The sequence below is a fragment of the Uranotaenia lowii genome, chromosome 3 (assembly GCF_029784155.1).
Source record: "Uranotaenia lowii strain MFRU-FL chromosome 3, ASM2978415v1, whole genome shotgun sequence".
Lineage (NCBI taxonomy): Eukaryota > Metazoa > Arthropoda > Insecta > Diptera > Culicidae > Uranotaenia > Uranotaenia lowii.
In genome coordinates this window covers 177,643,042-177,670,864 of record NC_073693.1, presented here as the reverse complement: position 1 = coordinate 177,670,864, position 27,823 = coordinate 177,643,042, and the positions used below count along the sequence as shown (strand labels likewise).

At 36.2% G+C, this 27,823-nt stretch overlaps 1 protein-coding gene across 2 annotated transcripts in view; it reads right to left on the bottom strand.

Moving 5' to 3' along the window:
- The window catches only part of LOC129757234 (FMRFamide neuropeptides), a 59,622-nt gene extending 34,337 nt beyond the window's left edge, over nucleotides 1–25,285 (bottom strand). The window contains exon 1 of one of the 2 annotated variants that reach the window (XM_055754385.1): nucleotides 25,001–25,285. The gene's annotated coding sequence lies outside the window, so the exon portion shown is untranslated. Of the gene's footprint in view, nucleotides 1–24,909; nucleotides 24,928–25,000 lie in introns of those variants that run through there. The other variant, XM_055754386.1, reaches the window with a different exon arrangement.
- Between the last annotated feature and the right edge of the window lie 2,538 nt (nucleotides 25,286–27,823).

Here is a 27,823-nt window from a genome sequence, read left to right as displayed (position 1 = left end):
TGCACCACTAAGGCGGCGAGAAATATCATATAATAATCGGATATCTCCAATGGCGGCGGCTCTTTCTCCCTCTTCGGCTAGGGAGTTTGTCCAGGCTCTCTTGTCTCGTCTACAAGCTCGTTTAACTGCCTTTTCCAGCTCCGCATATCGTAAGCGGGCGGCTGCTTTGGCTGACCCGGTACATGCCTGCTCAATTCCGACTTTCGCCTTTCTCCGATCATCGATCATCCTCCAGGTTTCATCCGACATCCATTCACTTCTTCTTCCACGAACTTTACCAAGAGTACCATGGCTCGTCGTGATAAAGGCATTCTTGATTCCACACCACTGTTCTTCGACTGTTCCGTCTGTCGGCAACTCCGAAGCTCGGGATTCTAGCTGTTCAACGTATGCCCTTTTCACCTCTGGATTCTCCAACCGGCGGACGTCGTATCGACACCCGACTTTCTCCTCGCGCCGTTGGACACGCGCAACTCTCAGTCGTATCTGCGGTTCTGTGAAACTTTCAGAGTTCAGAATTATCAGGATTGTAATTTTTGACTCGTCTGTATCGACAGCCACTTAAAGCTTTGCTCCTATGCTACTAAAATTTCCAAGTTTCTATTGAAATTCCTGCCTTCAGCTTTCAAGACTCATTCAGGATCAGGATCAGCATCGTATTTAAAAAAAAAGCAGATTGGGAAATAAGTAGCATCTTAATTAACAAGAACGCCTGTATTCATCCATGTACTGTAATGTAATCCATTCAATTCCAAAATCTAATTTCCAAGTAAACTTTTCGATTACATGACATTACTCAGCCCCCATCAGCATATAGGAATGAAAGTCAGTAAAAAAAAACAGATCACTCATCCCTAATTTATAGCGATCAATCTTCTGTATTCCATCATGGTCTATCCTAAACTTTTAGTTTTGAAGATATACGGGATTATATTGTTACACAAATAAAAATGGAAAGAGTTAACCAATTGTTAGCAATTTTATGGTCAAAACAACGCATCGTTTTCCTTCAGTCGCAGCCTACTCTGTTTTTTTTGTCACAAAACCTATTTCCAGCTCTGTCAATTTTAACCCAATCTCATCACGATTGAATTTATATGTAACTAAAAAGTTATAACGTTTGCCGAACCTCTAGCATGATTTTCTTATTGTTTCCATACAAAAGTTCATTCTCCACATCCTAATCTATCATCCATTCATCTATAGTCAGCAGATTCTCAGATATTATGTAAATTTGGAACATCCTGAAGGTCTTGAACTGTACGTCTCGGTGGTCGAGTGGTAAGACGGTGATCGCTGGTCCACTGATGGCATGAGTTCGATTCCCATCTCGGTACTGGGTGTTAAATGTTAATCTTAAGTTGTCCACGTCATTTATGCAGTCTGTAAAGCCTAAATCAGCTAAGACGGTGTATGTCTTTTCTTTTCTAAGCTCTTGATACCTTATTTCATCTTCATTTTCATTTCAAAACCAGTTTTTTTAGACAATGGGTGGGCTCACTAATTTAAAGTTTTCAAAAAGATTTATTTATCAATTTTATTGGGTCTGTCTTGACTTCATTCAGACAGTAGATGTAGATATTTGAAAGTGTGTTGTTCTACACAAAAATATACCGAAGCACAACAATTTGAAAACCCACATGATTTAAATATGAGGACACGTGCGAATTAGACCGCTGCAAGCTTTGTATGAAAATTTCAAATTTATAGATCGTTACACCTCCCATAACTTTTTTTGATTGTTGAAACTGCCACAAATGGCAATAACAATTTTTGAAGCGATTCATTCAGTCCTGAATTAGCGCAACGAGTTTTAAATTTGTATGGAAATTCGAATGGGATGACAAAATTTTTCATTCAAAATCGACAGAATCGCTCAATCGGACGATTGGGAAGCACGTGCTTTACCAATCCATCGGGTTGTATGTATGGGTGAACGTAATTGCGCCTCTCGCTATTACTTCTCCCGGCTATTCAATTGATGCGGGACAAAGGGTCTAGAACGCACCTTTAAAGTTTTCCATAAAATATGCTCTTGAGTCTTGGCTCATTTTCAACATCTGTAAATTTTCTCCTACTAAGCATCTGCTTTATCCTTCCGTCATTTAATTTCAATCTGTAATTCTTCTATCAAGAATTTTCGTCGTAACGTTTACCGCAATGCCATTAAACTAGCATATAATATTTATGATAAGCTCTCCTGGACGTATTCGGATCGGGATAATCCGATGTATAAAAAAATAGGCAATAGGTGCATCTTAATTTAGATATTTTTTTAATCTTAGAATTATAAAAAAAATCATATAAATAGGAGAGATCTGAACTATGTTGATAAACCGTTGATAAAGTCGCGAATGCCATAAAGATGGTAAAACGACTATAATCGAAACAAAAAAAATGAACTATGTTTTATAACCATTACTTAAGTCTATTTAAAAATGTTTAGGACCAAATTATCGAATATACATATTCTACAGCCTATGTCCGAATTATCGAACACGTGAACATTGCGATGATTGTATACATTAAGGGATATTTCGTTTAATAATGTACTTAAAAAGAAATTCAAATTGGACTAGCAGCAACCACCTGAAAAAAATGTTTTACCGATTTGAATTGGCTCTTTCATATCATATCTAAGATTTCCAAATATGAAAAATATTTATTTTGTTAAAACATTAAAAATCGTTTAAATTATTCCAATTTTATTCCAACTTCGAGCCGATTGGGACTTCTTCCACTATAGCCGGAATTTTTTAATTTGGAATATTCACTAATTAATTAGTTTAATTTAATCTTAGACGAATCATTTCATACGACAGGACGACAGGAATATAAAAAAAAAATGGATTATCCCTTCAACGTTTTCTTTATTTATGTTGAAAATGCCTTTTTGAATTGCATTGAAGTGTGATATTGCTAATTTGATAAATTCATGACGTTAAAAAAGATTTTTTTTTATTGGAAAAGTGCATACTTAGAAAATAAAGCAATTGCTAAGAAATTTCTCGAGCGATTGCTTCGGATTTGGGCTTTATTCATACCAAGCTAGCTTGTTCTAAAAGTAAAAGCTCCTGACTGAGAAAACAGCTGTCAAAATAAAACTTTATTCTTAACAACCGAAGCAATTGCTTCAAGCGACTGCTCGACTGCTCGGTTCAGTTTTGGAAAAGCAATTGCTAGGTTTTTTTCATACCACCCAACAGGTGGTATGAATAAAAAAATAGCAATTGCTTCGATAGCTTTTAATGACCTCGAACTTCAGAATGGCAATTGGAATAGAAATTGGAAGCACGCGCACTGTCACTTCGACTTTGAACTTCCATAACTTTTTACGCTGATAATATTTTTGATCAAATTTTCTTCGTAAGATAGATCAACTATCATACTATTATATCACAAAATCTGAGCTTGCTAAAATTTGTGTGGCTTGAGATACAGATATTCTACGAAAATCGAACTTTTTGGACTTTTACGATTTAAACTGCAATGTCTCAGAAACTACGCTACAATTTTTATTGAAATTTTGCAGAGTGATTGTTAAAATATAAAGTTAGAATGTCTGAAGTTTTTGAAAAGTTCTATCGATGAGATCAAAAGTTACGCGAGGTACAAAGTTTCAGGAATGAACCTAAAAATGCAATTTCTATACAATTTTGGACGATTGTTTCCTAAGGAAAATCATATTTAATGTTCAACAACCAGTAAATCTATTTCAATCAAAAATTCAAATCAATATCGTGAGATTCTGATTGCAAAAAACAAATGGATCATTTATTCAATTTTTTCTATTGTTTATTTCTTATGTCAGACATTTTTTAACTGATGTGTGGATGGAAACGATATTGTTCTCATGAATCGTCCAAAATTGTATAGACATTAGACTGCCCCAAATTTGTATGGGAAATTCAAAACCTTTGAAATGTTATGCGCTGCAGGCTAAAATTGATCCTAGTCCTAGTACAAGATCTCATGCCAAATTTGGGCCAGATCGGATCACGGGAAGGGGTCGCTCAATGAGCCTGAAGTTTGTATGGGATTTTGAGACATTTTGTTCGGGAGAAACATGAAAAACCATGATTTCAAAGTAGTCGAAGATTCCTCAATCTTTGACTACTTTGAAATCATAGTTTCATTCAGCTAAGAGGTTCTTCAAACCTTTGATTACACTAGTTTACAAAATTTAAAAAAAATCGTGAACTTGATTAACTGACCAACATTTCTAATGTAAAATCGGGCGCTGAATCCGAAAATGAAATTCAAAAAAATCTCAGTAGAACCGTTTTTGAGTTATGCTCCAAATATGAAATTTCGAAAAAATTAAAAAAGTTCTTGTACTTAGATTGAAATATCTCGGACGGCATAACATAAATTTGAAATCCCTCTTTCGCATATTGAAGTTGAATAAATTTCCTATCGATCATCTGAACACTGTTTTTGCGTTTGACCAACAGTATTGCTGATATTAGTGACTTTATGAGAAGAAAAATTATAAAAAACGCATTTTTTTAGAGAAAATTTTGTTTCAACGAAAGTTTTAGACTCGATGGTAGCATTTAAAAAATCTGATTTTCTTTTGCGCTAAAAAGTCAATTTAAGACTAAGATTTCAAGTGGTTATTTATCAAAATCGGTTGAAAATTGAAGAAGTTATGGCTACTTTACCATACCTGAAATTTTTGGAGTTTTTAATAATTTAACGAACCGCAGTACACTTATCATAGTATAGGAAGAATGAAACATGAAAAATCTCACTCGCTCCTAGTCAAAATTATTTATTAGCTTACCAGAAGGTCACATGCCAAGTTTCAGGAAGATCCGACCATAGGGAGGGGTTGCTTTAGTCTCAAACGTGAATAAAATTTTGAGGTATTTTGGCCGGAAGGAACGAAAAATACCGGTTTTTCATCAATAACTTTTTTCATCACTAGCTTATTGTTTTTTACGGTTGATTTTATTGAAGCCTAAGTTGAGATAAATATTTCACCCGAAGACTGTAACTCGATTGGATTTGAAACAGAAAAGTTATTGCGGTTCAAAGGCCGCAAATTTTGTCTAACACGTAATGAGTACTTTTTACGCATTGCGTTTTATACGACAATTTTCGACCAAAATACAATCTTTGAACCGCAATAACTTTTCTGTTTCAAATCCAATCGAGTTAGAGTCTTCGGGTGAAATATTTGTCTCAACTTAGGCTTCAATAAAATCAACCATAAAAATCAATCAGCTATTGATGAAAAAAGTTATTGATGAAAAACCAGTATTTTTCGTTCCTTCCGTGCAAAATACCTCAAAATTTTATTCACGTTTGAGACTTAAGCAACCCCTCCCTATGGTCAGATCTTCCTGAAACTTGGCATGTGACTTTCTGGTAAGCTAATAAATAATTTTGCCTTGGAGCGAGTGAGATTTATCATATTTCATTCTTCCTATTCTATGATAAGTGTACTGCGGTTCGTTAAATTATTAAAAACTCCAAAAATTTCAGTTATGGTAAAGTAGCCATAACTTCTTCAATTTTCAACCGATTTTGATAAATAACCACTTGAAATCTTAGTCTTAAATTGACTTTTTAGCGCAAAAGAAAATCAGATTTTTCTAAAGCTACCATCGAGTCTAAAACTTTCGTTTAAACAAAATTTTCTTTAAAAAAATGCGTTTTTTATAATTTTTCTTCTCATAAAGTCACTAATATCAGCAAAACTGTTGGTCATACGCAAAAACAGTGTTCAGATGATCGATAGGAAATTTATTCAACTTCAATATGCGAAAGAGGGATTTCAAATTTATGTTATACCGTCCGAGATATTTAAATCTAAGTACAAGAACTTTTTTAATTTTTTCGAAATTTCATATTTGGAGCATAACTCAAAAACGGCTCTACTGAGATTTTTTTGAATTTCATTTTCGGATTCAGCGCCCGATTTTACATTGGAAATGACCTTCAGTTTACTGAGTTCAAAAATGCTGTAAACTAGTGTTATTAATGAAAAACCAGTTTTTCATCAATAACTTTGGTTCCCGATGGCCGATTTCTTTCAAAAGCGAGTTTTCTTAAAGCCTAAAATATGGAAAATATTTCCTCCGAAGACTGCATTTCGATAAGAGTTGAGATGAAAAAGTTATAAGGCTTCAAAAATGGGGTGATTTTTTTAAGGATGGTATTCATCACTGTTAATGAGTCGGGGCGGTCGAACACTTTGACGCCTCATTAACAGTGATGAATACCACCGAAAAAAAGTTACCCCATTTTTGAAGCCTAATAACTTTTATATCTTAACTCTTATCGAAATTCAGTCTTCGGATGAAATATTTTTCATATTTTAGGCATTAAGAAAAACCGTTTTTGAAAGAAATCGGCCGACAGGAACCAAAGTTATTGATGAAAAACTGGTTTTTCTTGTTTCTCCCGAACAAAATGTCTCAAAATCCCATACAAACTTCAGGCTTGTTGAGCGACCCCTTCCCGTGATCCGATCTGGCCCAAATTTGGCATGAGATCTTGTACTAGGACTAGGACCAATTTTAGCCTGCAGCGCATAACTTTTTCAAAAGTCGGGTCATTTGGGGCACTCTAATAGACATCGCATTTTTAGTTTCAAGCCTGAAATATTGTACCTCACGTAACTTTTTATCCCATCCCATAGAACTTTTCAAAAACTTCAGACATTCTAACTTTGTATTTCAACAATCACTCTGCAAAATTTCAGGGCACACAAATTTTAGCAAGCTTAGATTCTGTGATAGGTACAATAGTGTGATAGTTGATCTATCATACGCAGAAAATTTGATCAAAAAATATTATCAGTGTAAAAAGTTATGGAAGTTCAAAGTCGAAGTCACAGTTCGCTTTTTTCCTATTTCTATACAATTATGAACGGTACTGTATGTGTATACTCAAAAACTTAGCATATTATTTGATCATTTTGAATTTCGTGGCCCACAACTACCCACCATTTTTCAAAATAAAAAACAAATTACTTTTGACTAAAACAGTTAGAACTCGGCTAAAGTAATTTATTGAAAAATTAATAAAACTGACTAGTGAAACGTTAAAAATGTAGAAAGCCAACCATTTTTCCTTTTTTTTTTTATAAAAAAGTTGCCCATGATACCTCACTCTCCCTCATGGATTACTTCGAGTTCAATGATTGAGATGGATGTAATAAGCCAAATAGCTAAGCTAAGTGAATATTTATTTGAAAATTTGTATCTCTGCCGTATACAAAAGTAAGCAGTTGTAAATTTTTAAACCATTGTTCTGAATATGCATAATCGTCAATTGGTAACCAAATGCTATGCAGCAGCATTTGTAATGATCACTCCATAAATAGACATCAGCCACAAGTAAGAGCCTAAGCCATAGTTATCATGAAATTCAACATTGGGTTATGTCGAAGCCTTTTGCTAGGGCTAGACGTTGGTAACAACAATTTTTTGCCTTTCTGATAATAGATTCTATGCCATTTAAAACGATTTTCCTAGTTGAAATTCAATTTGCATTAAAAAGGTATCTACAATAAATGACTGGGTGCACATAATTTGTTGCTCATAAATAAAACTTTAATTCAATAAGATACAAAAAAATCGTGGTTTTATCGATTAAGTTGACCACATGTTTGTTCTAGTTATTCCATCGCTCGATGCCAATAAATTCCCATGGTTATTATCGGTTGCTTTAAAATTCGTTTTGCACGTAGACATCGCCCGAAAAAAAAAACGCCACCGCACATTGCTAATGCGTACCCACGTACTACTTATTGGTAATAAATTTTCTACCTCCGTTGGGGGAATACCGTAAACTTGGAAAAATGACATATGTGCAATGTCCAATCGACTTTTAACGGCAGTTGTGGCACTGGAAAATCGAAGTCAACAAGAGTTTCTTACATCAATGGAAACTGAAATTACAATGAGTTGTTTGCTTCCGAAGCATCCTCTGCTCAGTTACTCAGAAAATTATCAAGCTGACTATAAAAATCTTTGTTGACTGAGAAGGTGGTGGGGGCAAAATAGTTATTCATCCTTTTTTTTAGCACAAAAATTGGCTACGTCGCGTCGCGACATGATCCATCCATTTTTCATCTCATCTCATTCGACGATGACGTTCATGCTGGAAATTCTTATACGCACAAGCATAAATCTATGCTGGCCGCTTCAGGCAAAAAAGAATAATTTGGTTTTCTATGAGTCATTGTGAATGGATCTTAGCATGATTGAGCTGAAAGCATCTCTAAATCAGTTGCATGTCCTAATTTGCAAACCAGCAAAAGTACAACAGCGGACATATGTGATATGGATGAAGTTTGATTTCATTGGACGGTGAATGCCTTCCCTTAGAAAAGTGGAGCAGGGCTTAAAGTCGTTTATTAGTGCTATCAAAATGGTTGCTAAAAAAAAACAACGGTTGCAAATTCTGCTGACACAGTATTACCCATAAAAATGCGAAAATGTGTCATCAAGATTCATAAACCTTTTCATTGAAGTTAACATTTTTTAAAAACCTTTTTATTCATTCCGTCGTGTAGATAAACATATGAACAGAAACAATCACTTGATGTGTTTACTTTCGTTCTCAGTCGTTCAGTTGACTGTAAAACTGCTCTTTCTCCTGACGTTGCCGACTTGCAGGAGAAAGAGCAGTTTTACAGTCAACTGAACAGCGTGGTAGAGAAAATTCCGAAGGGTGACATTCAAATCCATTTGGGCGACTTCAACGCAAAGATTGGCTCCGACAATCAAGACCTTGAGCGTATGATGGGGCGCCATGGCCTAGGACAGATGAGCGAAAACGGAGAGCTGTTTGTAGAATTTTGTGGCAACAACAACATGGTGATCGGTGGATCGCTCTTCCCCCATCGACCAGCACATAAGGTCACTTGGGTATCCCGAGATGGCCGAACAGAAAATCAAATTGACCACATCTGCATCAGTCGAAAATGGAGAAGGAGCCTTCTTGATGTCCGCAACAAACGAAGCGCAGATATTGCATCTGACCATCACCTCGTCCTTGGCGAGATACGACTGAGAGTTGCGCGTGTCCAACGGCGCGAGGAGAAAGTCGGGTGTCGATACGACGTCCGCCGGTTGGAGAATCCAGAGGTGAAAAGGGCATACGTTGAACAGCTAGAATCCCGAGCCACGGAGCTGCCGACAGACGGAACAGTCGAAGAACAGTGGTGTGGAATCAAGAATGCCTTTATCACAACGAGCCATGATACTCTCGGTAAAGTTGGTGGAAGAAGGAGTGAATGGAAGTCGGATGAAACTTGGAGGATGGTCGATGATCGGAGAAAGACGAAAGTCGGAATTGAGCAGGCATGTACCGGGTCAGCCAAAGCAGCCGCCCGCTTACGATATGCGGAGCTGGAAAAGGCAGTTAAACGAGCTTGTAGACGAGACAAGAGAGCCGGGACAAACTCCTTAGCCGGAGAGGAAGAAAGAGCCGCCGCCAATGGAGATATCCAATTACTTTATGACATTTCTCGCCGCCTCAGTGGTGCAAGGACTAATGCAAGAATGCCGCTAAAAGACCGAGCAGGTCAGTTATTGACCGATCGAACAGATCAGCTCAAACGATGGACTGAGCACTTCGAACAACTCTTCGGAGTCACGAATAGCGATGGCCAACAAAACCCGCAGCTCGAAGCGTCAACAGTAAGTCGCATTAATGGCGTCAACTTGGAAGCGCCCTCGCTGGCTGAAATAGAAGCGGCAATCAAAAACATGAAATCCAACAAAGCACCTGGGATCGATTGCATCCCTGCTGAAATGCTGAAAGCCGACCCTGCCCTATCAGCACAAATGTTGCACCGTCTTTTCGCTGACATCTGGGATACTGCAACATTCCCGGCCGACAGGATGCAGGGTATCCTCGTAAAGGTCCCGAAGAAAGGAGACCTGACAGAGTGCGGTAACTGGCGAGGCATAACGTTGATCTGTACAACCCTCAAAGTACTCTGCAAAGTGATTCTGAACAGGATCCAGGAGAAAATCGACGCTACACTCCGACGGCAACAAGCTGGATTCCGATCCGGACGATCATGTGTGGACCACATCACAACGCTACGAATCATACTGGAACAAATCAACGAATTCCAGGACTCTCTTCTGCTGGTGTTCGTTGATTTCGAAAAAGCATTCGACCGACTTAACCATGAAAACATCTGGGCGGCTTTAAGGCGACGAGGGGTCCCAGAGAAACTAGTCCATCTCATCGAAGCACAATACGAGGCATTTTCGTGCAAGGTCTTGCACGATGGTGTCTTGTCCGAACCAATCCCGGTAACTGCTGGAGTGAGACAAGGATGTATCTTATCACCGCTACTTTTCGTCATCGTAATGGATGAGATTCTGACTGGATCGATCGACTGTGCACCGAACCGAGGATTGCCGTGGAATCCTTTAACAATGGAGCAACTGAACGACCTTGACCTGGCTGACGATATTGTTTTGCTCGCCCAAACACAACCGGACATGCAGAGCAAACTCGAAGACCTCACCGAAAGTTCCAAGGCAGCAGGTCTCAAAGTCAATGTCGGAAAGACCAAGTCGATGGAGATCAACACAGGAAATCACTCCAGTTTCATGGTAGCTGGGCAACAAGTTGAGAAAGTGGAGTGCTTCCAGTATCTTGGTAGCCAGATAACGCCTGATGGTGGTACCAGGAAAGACATCGAAACCCGGATCAGAAAGGCCCGATTTGCGTTTGCGAGTCTCCGAAACATCTGGCGGTCACGTCAGATCTCTCTACGAACAAAAATCCGAATCTTCAACTCAAACGTCGAATCCGTATTGCTGTACGGGTGCGAAACTTGGTGCACATATGCGGTGACGACGCGAAAACTGCAAGTATTTGTAAACCGCTGCCTGCGGAATATCATCCGCGCTTGGTGGCCTGGCAACTGGATCTCGAATGAGGAATTACATCGCCGGTGTCATCAAAGGGCGCTAGAAATCGAGATTCGGGAACGTAAGTGGAGATGGATTGGGCACACGCTGCGAAAAGATGAAAACGAGATTTGCAAAGAGGCGCTAGATTGGAATCCAGAAGGTCATCGAAGAAGAGGCAGGCCCAAAAACTCGTGGCGGCGAAGCCTAGCCGCTGAAATTCGAACTGTCGACGAGAATCTTGACTGGGATCAGGTGAAGACGCTGGCTCCGGATCGTCAACAGTGGAGGTCTTTTACCACGGCCCTATGCACCGGAGGATCGGCGCGGGATCATTAAGTAAGTCAGTCGTTCGTAGTCCTCCTGAAATTCACATAAAGTCCAATGCTTATAAGCCACTTATAAAGGTTGAATTATTACAAGAAAAACAAGACATTCCAGTGCGTAATATGTTCACACCTGTTAAATTAAAATCAGTAATAATTCCATAATAATACTGACTCTGAAAAATCAATAACACATTTAAAGAGCAAAAACATTACTATTTTCCACAGGAGTTTTTTTTTCACTTTTAAGATAGGTTAAACACCACTTCTCCTGAATAATAAAATGTTGCGGGGTAATGTAGGGTTGTGCGTTAATAAGTTTTCCTCGCGAAAAATTTCTTTTGCTCTTTTCAACATCTGTAGTTTTTCTCCTAACTTTTCTATCCACCTTTTTTAATTTTCAATTCTGATACTCTTTCTCCAAGGATAATAATTTTCACTGATATAACAAAAATATTTTTTTTTCGCATTTTGATCAAATACTAAGGTTGCAAAATTGCTCGGTTTTATCCAGATTAATACAAAATTTGGGTAAAGTCCGGTCCAGCCGGTTTTCCGGATTTCATTGAAAAAGCTCGCATTTTCCCGGATGTATGCACTTTATTTGTGAAACCATACAACAATAAACACAAATTGTGTTGTAAATTTTTTTTAAATTATGTGTCCTAATCCAAATTTTTTAAGCACGTTTTTAAAAAAAATCATAAAAAGTTTAGTTGCCTAATATACAATATAAAATCTGCTGATGAGCTTTGAAAAAATACAAATTTATATTGCAAGTTTTTTCTCTTGATTTTTGTTGAGTCCGGATCCAAGAATTGTTATGACCTGAATTTCCCGGATAAGGCCCGGATTTTTGGTTGACAATTTTGAAATGTACGACAACAATTAGAAAAAAAAGTTAGTCTCAAAAACAAAAATGGAATGCATGGCATACGATATTTGGAAATTAATGTCTATAAAAAATAATCATATAAAAAGGATGAAAAAGTACCCAGACAACGTACATCTAAAAGATATGTTAAAGCATATTTCCGCGAAACTTGATAAGTTGAAACAATCTACTAAACGCATGCATTATAATCGGCTAGTCAACCATTCATGTCAATCTAAACTTTGGAAAGGAATAAATGCTATTTTTGTAGGAAAAAATAAGTTGAAAAAATAGAACTTGTAGTAAATGGAGTTAGGACCTAAAACAATTTGGAAGTGTGCTATTATAGCTATTATAGCTATTTTTCCAAAATTTGCGAAGAGTTAGCTAGTAAAATACCTAAGAATAATTTGTTTAACCCTCTGTCATCTGTAAGGCATAACCAATCATCAATTTTCTTGAGACCCTCTACCCATAATGAAGTTATGATTTTGATCAACGAACTTGATGTCAAAAAAGTAATGGTCCAGATGATTTCCCAATGGAAGTAGTAAAATCGTATGCTCCGCACTTTTCAGATATAATCTCGAATATATTTAATAATATAATCTCGACAGTATTGTATCCCCATTGCCTGAAATTAGCGAAAGTAATCCCAGTAATCCCAGTAAAAGTGGTGACACCAGTAATCCTACTAACTATCGCCCGATATCCACATTATCAGTATTTAATAAACTCATAGAAAATATGTTAGTCACAAGAATCTAAAGCTTTTTCGATCGTCATAAAATACTTTATTCGAACCAATATGGTTTTCGACTGGGCTGTGACACGGGTACGGCAATTACCGAAATAATTGACAACATTATTGAGAATATCGACCAAAAAAAGATGATTGGAGGACTGTTTATTGATTTAGCAAAAGCTTTTGATACGTTAAATCATGACATACTCCTTGATAAATTGAATATTTATGGTATTAGAGGTATTGCAAACCAAGTAATAAAAAGCTATCTTTCTGGCAGAAAACAGTTTGTCTCAATTGATGGTGAACAGAGCTCGCTTCGTAACATTTCCACGGGAGTGCCCCAAGGAAGCAACATAGGTCCCCTGTTGTTCCTTATTTACATTAACGATATAGAATACATACGGTTGAAAGGAATCACAAGGTTATTCGCAGATGATACTGCTCTTTTTTACTCGTATGCTGATGTGAATGCAATTATTAATTCGATGGAAAACGATCTAATATTACTTAACAACTTTTGCCAGTCGAACCTCCTTTCGCTTAATCCAAACAAAACCAAATTTATGATTTTTCATTCTAGCAAGAAAAAGATACCACAGCATAGGACCTTAATGTCTTATAACCATTAAATAGAAAAAGTTGAACGTTTCAAATATTTAGGTTTAACCTTAGATTCAAAGCCACCTGGAGTGATCACATCAACAATCTCAAACGGAAAGTTTCCACATTTTGTGGAGTAATGAAAAGAGTAAGGCATTTTGTAATGAGAAGGAGTATTCTACAATTTTATTACGCATGCGTGCATTCATTGTTGCAATACATGATAATTGTCTGGGTACGAGCATGTCAATCAAGAATTAAAAAACTACAATCGCTTCAAAATAGATGTGTCAAAATTATTTTCTCTCTACCAATGTTGTCTCCCACATCATTATTATATTCCCGGGATGATCATGGTATTTTTCCACTCAGAGCACTTTGTGAATTTCAAACAGTTATTTTTGAACATAATATTTTGTTTAACTCTTCATCTCACCATAATCTTACCGTTGTTATTCGAAACCATTTACATAATACCCGAAATCGTAATAATCTGCAATACAATCGAGCATTAACAAACCTAGGACAAACTAGATTTTCCGTTTGCGGCCCTCATTGTTTCAACAAACTTCCCACAAATCTAAAAGAAATCCAAAATAGAGCATTATTTAAATCAAAAACGAAAAATTACCTCAAAAGCAAAGTAAACGAGTATATATAGGGGAGAGTGGGGATACTTGTGTCGTGATTTTACGAATCTCAATTCAAAGATTCAGCTACACACGTCTGTCGCTCGCAAGAATAGATCAATGACTGACTTTGTTTTGTTTGTTTGTCAAGTGCTGCCAAAATAGCACATGTTCTCATAGAAATTTATTTTATTTTATTCATCTACAGTGTTGCCGAATACAACTATTATTTTATTTTATTCCCAATTAAATTTGATTTATTTTCTGTATATTCTTCATCTCATCCCTACAACTTGATCCCCTTTTCTTATTTTCACCATATCTTTTTGGAAAAATTTAGCAACTTGCCGTCTTTGACATTTTCTGACAGCTTGTATCTTCAAGTTTCTATGCTTCAAAAATTAGAACGCTACTTAAACCCGTTGATGAGCTAGAAGCATTTTCGTGGGAGTAAAAAAATTGCAATTTTTCTCAGTTAGGGGAGACTTGATCCCCTATTGAAGGAGACTTGATCTTTTATTCAGGAAAACCTAATCCTTGTATAAAAATCAAACAAAACCCCAAGATAGAGTGTTAATTGACTATTTTGGTCATGTTTGTTCTCATTTCACAGTGTATAGCAGACATAAGAAGAAAATTCTATAACTTTTGGCGTATTTTTTTTTATTCCGGATTTGGCTCTGGAACCGTCAGAATAAAAAAACGACTTTCGGGTTTCGAGTTATTCCATACGTAGGTGTGCGTGAGAACGAGCGCAATGTTTACATGCAGCTGTCATTTTGTTCTCCCTTCTGGATTTCTTCATTCGGTTCTTCACATCCGGATTGCCTTTTTTCGTGTCCGGATTGCACTGGACAGCTGATAGTACGATTTTTCTTGGCTGAGAGGTTCAAAATCGCGGCAATAATCATTTTCCCGATCATTATTTCAACTGTTTTGCTTTCAGCCAAAAACAGCTGTTTAATGTTTTGACAACAACGTTGAGAGTATTGGTGAACTTCTCGCAAAACTGACTTTCTTCTCAGATCGACTCCGTCCGTTTTTCGAGCGAACCTAGGTTGCCTCTCGAGCAATATATTAGCACGATGACAGCAGTTAGAGCGAACCTAGGTTGCCTCTAGTTTGCCTCCAGGTGAAAAAAAATACGGTATTTGTCTCAACGCTAATAACATTGCATACTTAAAGGCGCTATTTTTTATATTTAAGTGAAAATTAATTATTTTTGCTCTTTTCTTCAGACAATTGTTTGATAAATATTAGTTTTTGGATAAATATAAGTAATTTCGTAATCAGCAATCATAACGATCAATTCAGAAGAAGAATATGCCGTGTGGAAGGGGGATCAATTGTACCCAACTCTAGGGGATCAATTGTACCCATAATCAACATTTTAGATAACTTTTTCTGAAAAAAGTTGAGAGTTTTCCATTGCTTTGAAAATATGGCATTATGAAGTTCATTTTCAGATCTTCAAGTCACATTTTGTGAAATTTTTCAAACAAAGTTCAATTACTCAAACAATTATTTTGTTAAAATTTTTAAACTACAAGCATTGTTATTTTGCTCATTTTGGTCCATTTTTCTAGAACATTTGATCTATATAAGACATTCCAGTTTTGAGATATAGCTAAGGTATCAAGTATCTCCAGGGATCAAGTATCCTCATTCTCCCCTACACTTAATTCCACCACAAAGCATAATTTAGAACAATTTAATATTTAAATATCAACATTTTATAAACTCTTGTAAATACATATATTTATTTCTTTTTAGCTATAATTAGATTAAATTTAGTTTAGTTTCAATAATATTTAGTTCATTATTTCTATTCAATTAAATCATGTTTCCCTTCAAAGGATTTTGAATCCACTGGGAAGCACTTTTTGTATATATTTTTGCTGACTTTCTGTTTTTATTAAATTTCTTTTTTATATGGGCAATAGACATTTAGTTAGTTATTAATAGTATTTATTTGAATTTGAATTAACAACTTGAATTATTATTACTATTAATATTATTATTTGCTGCCAGTTCGTCTATTGCCCCAAGGAGTCCACACCAGGCAGCTCTATTGAGCTGTTTGGTGGAGGGGATGAGCGGAGGGTCCTTAAAAAAATAAAAAAATGCCCGGAAATTGTTAGGTTTTTTGACTAAATTGCACGGATTTGTCCGGCCCAGAAACGTGAAAAAAAATTCTGGCAACCTTATTATAACCCAGAAGATGAAAATTTTTGAACATCTATATATATAAAAATGAATTTCTGTCTGTCTGTCTGTCTGTCTGTCTGTCTGTCTGTCTGTCTGTCTGTCTGTTCCCTATAAACTCGGAAACTACTGAACCGATTTGCGTGAAACTTGGCAGGTGGGGTTATTGGAGGCAGGGGAAGGTTCCTATTGTGGTTTGAGAACCCTCCCTCTCTCATGAAGGGGGGGAGGGGCCTCCCAAACAAAAGACAATTTTTTGCATAACTCGAGAACCCATCAAGCAAATGGTATCATATTTGGCATGGGGTGGTATTTGAGAACGAGGAATATTCCTATGAATATTTGGTACCCCTCCCTCCTTTCAGTGGCGTGATAGAAAGGGGGGAGGGGGGCTACCTTACAATTTTTCATATAACTCGAGAACTAATCAAGATATTGGATCCAAATTTGGCATGTGAAGGTATTTGGATGTGGAAAATATTTCAATGATTATTTGAGACCCCTCCCTCTTTCCAGTTAAAAGGGGGGGGGGGCCTCTTTCATATTTTTTATATAGTTCAAAAACTAATAAAGCAATTTGAATCAAATTTGGCATGGGAGGGTATTTGGATACGAAAAATATTTCTATGATTATTTGAGACCCTTCCCTCTTTCCAGTAGGGAGATATAAAGGGGGAGGGGCCTTTTTTATAGTTTTCAACATAACTAAGAAAGTAATTAGGCAAATGGAACCAAACTTGGCATGGGCGGGTATTTGGGAACGTGACATGTTCTAATGATTGTTTGAGACCCCTTCCTTCTTACAGCGGGAAGGAAAGAAAGAGGGAGGGGAGTTTCATACAATTTTTACTGCATAACTCAAGAACTAAAACAGCAAATGGAACCAAATTTGGCATGGAACGATATTTGGGTACGAGAAATGCTTCTATGAATATTTGGTATCCCTCACTCTTTCGAAGAGGTGGATGAAAAGGGGGAGGCGAGGTCTCCCTTACAATTTTCAGTATAACTGGAGAGCTGATCAAGCAAATTGAACCATATTTGACATGTGAGTGTATTTGGATACGAGAAATGTTTCTATTATAAATTGAAGCCGTATCTTTTAAGCGGTAAGATATAAAGGAAGAAGGGGGGGTTTCCTTTTTTTTCCATAACTCGAGAATTAATCGAGAAAATGAAACCAAATTTGGCATCAAAAAGTATTTGAGTACGAAAAATTCTTTTATGAATATTAAGTTATCACCCCTCTATTGAAAGAAGAGAACGGAAAGGGGGATGGTACTCCCTTTCAAGTTTATACAAAACTCAAAAATTTACTACGTAAATAAAACCAAATTTGGCATGGCATGGAATATAGGAAGGGAAGAGGGAAGCTTACATTTAACTTTTATTTTACAAAATCCGAGAAATGGACAATACTTAACATGGGAAATCATTTTGGTATGACTCTATGATTATTTGACACATCATCCTCCTTTCAGTGCGAAGGTACATGGGAGGAGGGAGGTGAGCCCAATACAATTTTGTTAGCATATGTTCTCAATTTATGCTTACGAAGCCAACAAATGGAAACAAATATGGCATGGAAAGGTACTTGGTTACGAGATATGTTTCTACGATAGTTATAGACTCCTATGCTTTACAGTGTAGAGAGGGAAAGAAAGAAAGGGGCTCCATACAATTTTTGTTGCAAAGCTTAAATACTTATCAACCAATGAAACTATATTTGATATAAGAGGATTTTTGGGAACGAAAAAAATATTTATTAAAGATTACAATCTCCATTCAGCAGGGGGTGAAGGGAAGGACAGGGGGGGCTCTCTAATCAGTTTTTTAGCATAAATCCAGAACATATCAAGCAAAAACAACCATACTTTATAAGTTAGATTATTTACGAACGATTAATTTGGGACCCTTCTTTTTTAGGGCGAAACTTAAGGAAACAGATGAAAATTATCACATCTTTAAAACAAATTTATAAATCAAGATTCAGAATATAAGTTTTGGTTTGTGTTGCAATTTGAAATTCCAGCTTAAGCTCTCATTTTATAGTGGTTGCTTATTAATATCGTCATAATTTGATTTAAAGTAATACCAAAAACAATAAAAATTTTAATGATTTCTGAAAATATCATTTGATTCTGAAAGGTGTAGCAAAGCACACCGGGTCAGCTAGTGTTATTCATAATTCGCATAATTCACATTTCGAAGGTTCCATAACAGATTTTTATTAGGCCCCACAGTATTAAGCTCCTGGAAAGGGGTATTTTAACACTTACATATAAGAAGTTTATAACGAGTTTTTGTGCGCTCTGGTAGGTTATAAGTGAAAAAATGGGACTAATATGTTGATTAACAAATGTTAATTAGAAGCTAAGTATAATTCCTTTGTCTCTCACTTGAATACATCCACATACAATTCCAAGCACAAATGCATATTGGCTTAATTGAATGTAACACTAAAATCAGAAGATAATGTCACAATAATAGTAGCCTTTGTACATCATCTCAACAGTAAATGTTACAAATTTAATGACAAAAATAATTCCTAAATGTAGGAGGACCTTTTAACTTGATTATTGGATGTAATATTTCCAACTTGATAGAATATACATATGTAGGATAATAATTCAAAGAAAGAAAAAAATTTAATTGAAAAGCATTCATTTCATTATAGCCAGACATAAATCATGTGAAAAATATTAAAGTTTGTAATCAAAATCTATATTAAATATGCACATTCCAAAATTCTGAACAAATTAATATTGTGTTTTTGGTTGTCTTAATTTGATTGTTTGAGCAGGTGTCGGTCCAAAAACCAGCTCAGGATTATTTGATGCATCTAAATTTAAATTTAATACAGTAAAGAGTATAATCCTTTATCAGCTGCATAACCTTCCACTCCTGAATACATTTTAAGAATTTAATAAATTTATCAAGATTTTGTGTCATAGCCGTTTCACAGTTTTGGCGAACATTTTTTTAACTACTACTGATGAGCAGAATGACAATGAAGGTAACACGACCTTTACACCTATTTTAGGCAGTAGTTTCGGATGACAACGAAGACCCATATACACCCGTTTTAATTAACGGGAAACAAAATACTTCAGCCACGACAAATGATGAATCGGTCCTTAGATAATACCAGTAGTGCTGTTACGACACGTACCTAACACATGTTCTGCGCCCTGATTTTTTTCCGGTTCAACAAACAGTCAACGACACGTCAGGCAATTTGTAAAGATTAAATGCGATGCAGTCACATTAAACCGGAGCTTTGGTGAAATTAAGATAGATTCTTTCGTATTTTATCCACCTCATATAGATTGTTGACTCCGTAGAGCAGAGAAAAACCAGCAAATTTTTAAAGGTGGGAACGCCACTTCTATCCAGTTACAGCTCTTTGATGGCCGGAAAAAGTGGTAACAGCTTTTGGTGCTTTACTTCCGTAGAAATACATAAAGGAAGCAAAGCTCTCTCTGGAGCCACGATAATATAATTGTTACGTTATTGAGTTATTAGATTCGAAAATCATGTGGAGCCAATCGAGTGTACTAATCTCCACTATACGCAACAGCTAGCATTTAAAAAACATTCTAAAATTTAAAAAATCTGATTTTATGTTAGGTAGTACCTTCCTATATTTAAAACATTTATCAAATTAAAAAAGAATTTATTATTTGACTATCACCTATAAACTAAGTTTTGTTACTAAAATCGCCAAACGGTCACGCCTTCGGGTAGGAAGAACGATGTGGGGATTGCCTCAAGCTAAAGTATGACTGGCCCGAGTAAGGGTAGCTAATGTTTTGGCCTAATGCCATTGTCGCTCTGGAAACTTTGCAATAAAATTACAAATCTCCTGCGTATACAAGCATGCACAATGCCAAAGAGCCATCGCGCCAGAGCGCCATTCGATGATGGGGTGAGCAATATTGGTCTCACCGGCAGTATCAGAATCTGTGCTTCCACCAAAGTTCCTCAAGGAAATGCAAGTTATGACTTTTGCGGGCGTCCATACAGCACATTTGATCTGCTTTATACACAAAAGAAAGTTACACCAAATACTGATAAAGGAACAAGTCCAAGTTGTACTTGTCTGCCTAAAAGCATACTGTCATATAAAAAGCTATTAATAATGCCAAAGTCGGCAAGCACAATTGATGGTAATGTAGAAGCAGACCATACAACTTTGCTAAAATCCATCCGAAGAAAATGATAATGCGTACGTGGAGTTCACTCACCGAAAATAACCATTCCAAAAAAACTAATCTATTTACGTACATCCAAAACACAATCAAATCCCAAACAGATTTCCTCGGCATCGAAAAGCGAAGATGCGACAAGTGAGCTTCGAGCGACTGGGTGTGTAGCGTAATAAGTTGAAAAGATAAACTTTTCATTTCTTTCGTTTCATAAACCGAGAAAAATGAGCTAAATTGAAAGAGTTTAAACTTTGCTCCGTGCGCACCAATCCGCTGCAACGAGTTCTGTCGTTCGCCGTCGGAAGTTCGAAATTGAACATTAACCAGTATAGCGCTAATATGGCTGAATGTTGCAGACAGTTTGGAAAGCAATTTTTTCCTAAAATTAGTTCGAAAAAGTTCGAACCTCCTAAGCAAAACGAGAAATGCCTTCAAAGGAAAAGAAACATCGTTCTTCGAAAAAGAAAAGTTTACCATGACAAACTATACGAAAAAATATCAACTAGGTGCTAGATGAAAAGATAATTGCTAAAAAAATGTACATACGAAGTTTTTTTTAAACATTATTTAATTATTCGGACGTCTGGGTGAAACGTATCGATCAAACATTGTTAAATTGCTGTGGTTCAAGTTCATCACAACTTAGTGAGTATTTCTCCTCGTCAACAAAATGATAAAAATAACATATATTACCAAATTTGATATTGATTAATCCTCTGTCTTTTTAACATTTTTGTAATGTTTATCCTATTTGATACATAGACAAGAATGCTTGTCTGAAGTGACAGTCAATTAATTTTTTATCACTTTTGTCAATTTTGTTGTCTGGTCACAATTATCATCTTTGAATAATCACTTTTTTTCAAATTTGTCACTTCATAATGTATGTTTACTATTGTTTACTAAGGTGGTAATGGAATTTCGAAATCCGATCATATACATTTTGTAGATTGACCCAAAAATTGCGAAAGGACCAAAGGATTTCAGAAAAATCGAAAGAGAATCTTCAGGTCAAATTATATAAAAATGCATAAAAAAATAATTTGGTGTTATCTTGAAAACTAAATTTGGGCTAAAAATAGACATTCCGGACTTAGTAGTTTTTTCGAAAAATCGGTCGTTTTTGGGGAAACCGGTGATTTTTTAAAGTAAAAAATCAAAACTTTGAGCGTTTAGAGGCATCCCTAAATTAAGTATGATTGAGCTGAAATTTGGTAGAGGTAAGTTTTTGGGTCAATCTACAAAATGTATGTTATCGGTTTTCGAAATTCGACATGACCCTTTTTGCTGCCACCTTCATGTAATTATGTAGTACCGTGCAAAACTTTATAGAAATGGGAAGCACGTGCACTGTCACTTCAAGTTTGACCTTCCATACCTCTTTACTTTGAAGATATTTTTTGTTCAAAATTTCTGCGTAAGACAGATCAATCATCATACAATTGTTTCACAAAATTTGAGCTTTTTAAAATATATAAAGACTTGAGATAGAGTAATTCTAGGAAAATCAAACTTTTATAATTCAAACTGAAATCTTTCAGAAGTGACACAACGCCTATTATTGCAATTTTGCAGATTTTCTGAAGCATGTCTGCAGTTTTTGAAAAGCAGTTCGCATTTTGCTCTCGTCGGGTGCGGTTGCAGTTGGTGATGCGAAGTTTGGGATGTGTAGGGGAGAATGGGGATACTTGATCCCCTTTTCTTATTTTAATCATATCTTTTTGGAAAAAAATAGCAACTCGCCGTCTTTTGCGTTTTCTGACAGCGTGTAATTTGAAGTTTATATGCTCTAAAAGTTGGAACGATACATTAACCCGTAGATGATGCATTTTCCAGGAAGAAAAAAATTGCGATATTTTTTGAGTAAAGGGAGACTTGATCCTTTATTGAACGAAACTTGATCCTTCATTCCGGGAGCTCTAGTCCTTGAAAAAAATCAAATAAAATTTCAAAATAGAATGTCAATTAATTATTTTGGTCATGTTTTTTCTCATTTCACAATTTATAATTGTCAGGAGAAGATAATTCCAAAACTATGTCTCAACAATCAGGTCATTGCATACTTTAAGGCGCTATTTTCTGAATATTAGAGAAAATCAACTTTCTCAGTCCTTTTTGCCTGAAAATTATTGCATAAATATCAGTTATTGGATAAATACTCGTAATCTTGTAATCACCAATGATCACGATCTATTTAGAAGAAGAAATACTTATAATCACAGGTTTGAAGAACCTCTTAGCTAAATGAAACTATAATTTCAAAGTAGTCGATGATTCCTTTGAATTTAGGCTACAGTATTTGAAAGACCCAAATACTAGTATTTTACTAGCTACTTGCTAGCATGCTCAGTGGGTTATCGACTAGTCGATACTAGTCGACAATACTAGCCGCTGAAATCCGAACTGTCGACGATAATCTTGACTGGGACCAGCTGAATTATATCAGTTTATGATATGCTCATATTAAGATAATATATATATATATATATCTTTCAGATAGCAAAGTTTGATATTGAGCAGAACAAAACCTTACATAATCACAAAACATCAAGATATGAATGCTTCGAGAAAAATATCTAGTGGAATGTCAATGACAACCCATTATTTGCTAAGAACATGCTCAATTTTTGGTTTCCCAAGACTGGATTCAATTTTGAGAATCTGTTGAGTGAAAATCATTAAAGATACGGTTTGGGCCGTTGACTTCGATGCCCGTTTATCTTTCATAGTTGTATACATATCAAAATAAGATATGATTATAATGTTTAATAAGAATTTGAAACAATTCAGTATCGTTGAAAATGAATTTAACCCATTTAAGAATGTCAATTAAAATAAGACATAACTCAGATTTAAGAAAATTATAGTCGAAAACTTCGAGTACCTACACAATTGTAACTGAAAAAGATATAAATAACTCGTTGAGTTATGTTTGAGTTATTATTTTGATTTGTTCTCCTGATCTGGTTGTTTTCCAACAAAATAAACTAAAATCAAACGTGTGTATATTTTTGAGCCATATGTTTGCAAGATAAAGAATCTTAAGCTTAACAAAAAATGACCTTTGAATTAAATTAGAAAAATTGACTGATTTTTTGGCAAAGACGACGGCACTGCTTCTACTAGTGATTTTCAATTGGTTTGTGAAAAATTTAATCAAATTGCAAACATCGAATCAAATAATAAAAAAATATAAATGTTATTTCTGCAGATTTGGAAATTGTTAGTCTCGAATAATCACAAACATCCTCTTGCATTTAATGAACAATGTTTGTGTAGAAATTGTATCGTATTGAATAACAAGTCAAAAATTAACCTTCACTATTTCTTATTGTATATTATTGTATAGAGACTTTGGGTTTTATCACTCATTTGTCCCTAAGGATAAGCGTCGATAATGCAAGAGCAATCATCGGGCATGAAAAAAAACAACAAAATCTGCTAAAACAAGCAAAAACAAAACACTGATTTTCGTTTAAAAATCAAATCTTATGATTCTGTCTTGGCACATTTTGTACCTGAAAATTATCAAATTTTCAAGGTGATGGAAAATTTTAGAAAAACATGAGAAAAAATAGGAAGCTGAATTGAATATAACGTCGTTTACGACTCTAAAATTAAAAACTGAAATAATAAGTCACTGTCCCTTTTTATCCCATCTAATGGATGAAAAAAACTGTTGGTTGATTGGACTAATATTTAATTGGAATATTTGGAAATTTTCTATAATTTTTTAATCCTTTGATTGGACTTTGTATAGGTCCACAAAAACACCATCTGAGCTAAATTGTCCGCTACAAGAGCTGAAATTCAAATAATTTTTACGAAAATAAGCCAAGTATTTCTCCGATGCAGTTGAAATTTTTTAGAAACAACAATTTGGACAGCTGAAATTTTACTGTAACAATTGTGAGCGTAAAAACGAAAGGAAAAAACTGTATAAGGTATTACTGTGTTTTGCTTTCTGTTGCATCTAGCCCCGCAGATAGGTAATTGAATTTTAAAAACATTTTTTCAGAAAAGGTTGCACTTGTCCGAAAAATAATTCGTTCATCAACAGTGCATCTTAAGTTGCATTTAGTATTTTAGGTGATATTATTATCCAATCATTATTACAGCTCAACTAACGCAGTGGCTCCAGAGAGTACTTTCGGTATAATGATTGAGTACCAATATATTGCGCACAGTGCACCAACCCGAACTGCACATTGCGACATACATGAGTACGACCTGTAAATCTCATTGAGCTAGTAAATAATACTTGCGTACCATTTTTCTACCCACCTGATTTTTAAATTGATCGATTAACCTCAAATTGTCTTCCAAAATATGGAAACAGTAACTGAAAATGCAAATGACCAAATTACGACAGCCCACATTTTTCTGTATATTCTCAACAAAAAAAAAACCCCCTTTGCAATACTTACTTACTCTCGACGGATTTTTAAATCTAACGAGCGCACACGGGCATGCTTTAAGTAGGTACCTAAGCTTTTGGTCACATTATATCCCACTCACCAGAACGAAGGACCTCTTCAAAACGAAAGGTGTATCCAAGGACAAAAGCTCGGGTTCCGTCAACTTTCGAATTTCACCTCACTAAAGACACATCAATTCGAGGAAGTTTTCACAAATGATGCACGTCTTTCAGAATAATGTTCTCATTGTAGAATGTGTTGTTGTGTATCCTTTTTCCAGTTGGCAACACCTGTGGCTTAGACATTCGTTTTATCCCGACGCGTCCACTATTCTTACTCCCGGAGGCACCGAACCGTTCGGCACAGTAATTTTTATCTTCTGGGCGCTAAACATGGGATCACATCGGTTTTATAACAATGTCTCATGTTGAGTTCCTTTCCTTGGTAGCCACCATGTGCGGGCATGGTGCGTCTTTTCAAGGCGATACGCCAAAACCCTTACCACGAATGATGGCCACCACAGAATTAAACCGCCCGCAAGTGTAACGCGTTGTGGCTGCCAACATCCGATGCCGTAAGGAGGATGAAAACGGTTCTATTACATGCATATTACTCACACACAAGAAAATATACGCAAACGTCGGCGCTGGCTGGATGCTGTGGATATCATGATTACAGATTATCATTATTAGCATCACCACAGTTATTAACAGCTTGGCCCTCGTGCTGCTATTTTGCATGCCACTGATGAGCGTTGAAATTTAAGTCTTCATTTACACCATCAGGACCTTTTTACTTACTTTTAAAAATATCCGTCACTGAGGCTCACTTCCCATGTTACTCTTCCAAAAGGAGCATTTTTTTAATTCTTCAATAGTAGCTTTCTAACTGTGCGACCTATTGAATTAGATAGTTTCATATACCTAGTATAAACTAATACTATTTTGGATAAATTCTTTGATGTGTTGAACGAACTAAATCTCTCCTGCATGAATAATAAACCCACTGAGTTTTTTTTCTAAGGAAATAACTTTATTGAAATCAAACTAAGAAATTTAGCCTTCAAATAGTTTTTTCTACGGTTCTATTATTAGAAATGTATGTTATCTAATCGACCTTATTCGGCGAGATTCATCCGATTGCCATCAAATTTTCAGGGATTGATAAATAACTATTGAACTTCATTTTGGCATTTTTCTCGTATTTTATTAACAGTCCATACGCAAATGCCCGCACCTTGGCCTTAACTTAATAGTTATTTATCAATCCCCGAAAATTTGATGGCAATCGGATAAAAACTCGAATTTTGGGAATCAATTTTGTGAGTGGCAATTTCATCGTGGACACCATTAAACAGGTTACAACGCAAGAATAACTGCCGAAACATTTTACATTAAACTAAAAGGTGATCAAAACGTAGTCAATGTTAACGCAAAACAAAACAAACTGAGCCATATGTTTCTGCACAACCTGCGAATCAACCGTTTTTTGCATGTAAACCCATACTTTCTTCAGTTCCTCGACTGTCTTCACTACCTTAGGTCGTTTAAGAAGGTGCTGCTTCCTAATCGCCCAGTACTTCTCGATGGGGCGGAGCTCCGGAGTGTTTGGGAGGGTTGAACATTTTCGGCACAAAAATAACCTTATTGTCTGCATACCACTTCAGTACGTCCTTGGAGAAGTGGCATGAGGCCAAATCCGGCCAGAAGATTGTTGGAACGTTGTGAGCCTTCAGGAGAGGAAGCAGCCGCTTCTGGAGGCACTCTTTCATGTACACCTGTCCGTTCATCGTGTCCTGGGTCACGAAAGGTGAACGCCGCTTCCCGCACGTGCAGATGGCTTGCCGAATCAGGAATTTCTTCGCAAATTTGGACATCTTCTGAGTGCAGGCATGCTCCGGAACGATGAACTTATCCTTGACCGTGAAAAACAGGTTGCCGGGGATCTGTTTGAAGTCAGCCTTCACATATGTTTCGTCGTCTATGATGCAGCATCAACTTTCGTCAGCATGTTGAGGTACAATTTCCTGGCACGGGTTTTGGCGAACTTGTTCTGCTTCTCGTCGCGATTAGGGGCCTTTTGTACCTTAAACGTTCGAAGCCCAGCCTTAGTTTTGGCCTTCTGGATAACATCGATATCTACGAACAAATCAGCGATGCTGTGAAGTTGTTTTGGCTATCGAAGATTTCTCATCTGCTCATCGCTAATATAACTATCATATGGCGGATTCGGCTTTTAATTCCGGTCAACTTATGCCATTTTCGTTTTCTCCACTAGCGCGAGGCAAAACTTTTTCTGAATAAACGAACAGAATCGTTACCCAGGACGATGTAAATATATGGTTGCTATACTCACCCTCATGTTTACCCCCAACACTGACAACTTTTACGGGGTGCAACCGCCTGCTTGAGGTTCAAATCTCGGGCAAAACTAGTGGACTTCTGAATTAATAACCGAACATAATAACAGCAGTTAGGGCAAAACTCGTGGGTAACTAGGTTGCCACTGCCAATAAACGAAAACACTATTAGATTCTAAAATTTAGTTTTAGAATGTCACAAAAACAGAAAATGGTGGAAGTTATTTTTTGGAGGACACACATCAGAAAGCGAAAATGTAAGCTTATTTTGTTGTATAAGTTGATTTGTTCTACTAACACATGTTTTCAGTTTCAGATTCATCTGCTTGAAAATATATGTTTTTTTTTAACGAAGACACACATATAGGTGTAACGTTCTAATTTAAAACTTGGTTTATTTGACAATGTCTAAACCAATTCGGAATACATGTAAAATAAAAGATTAAATAATTTCAAAGCAAATGGAAAACCAAGAAAAAGTCGTCACAAATTTCCCTCCGTGCACCAAAGTAGCTGAAATTGGCTGAAACTGAACCCCCTGTTGTTGCTCAAAAGTCCAAGAAA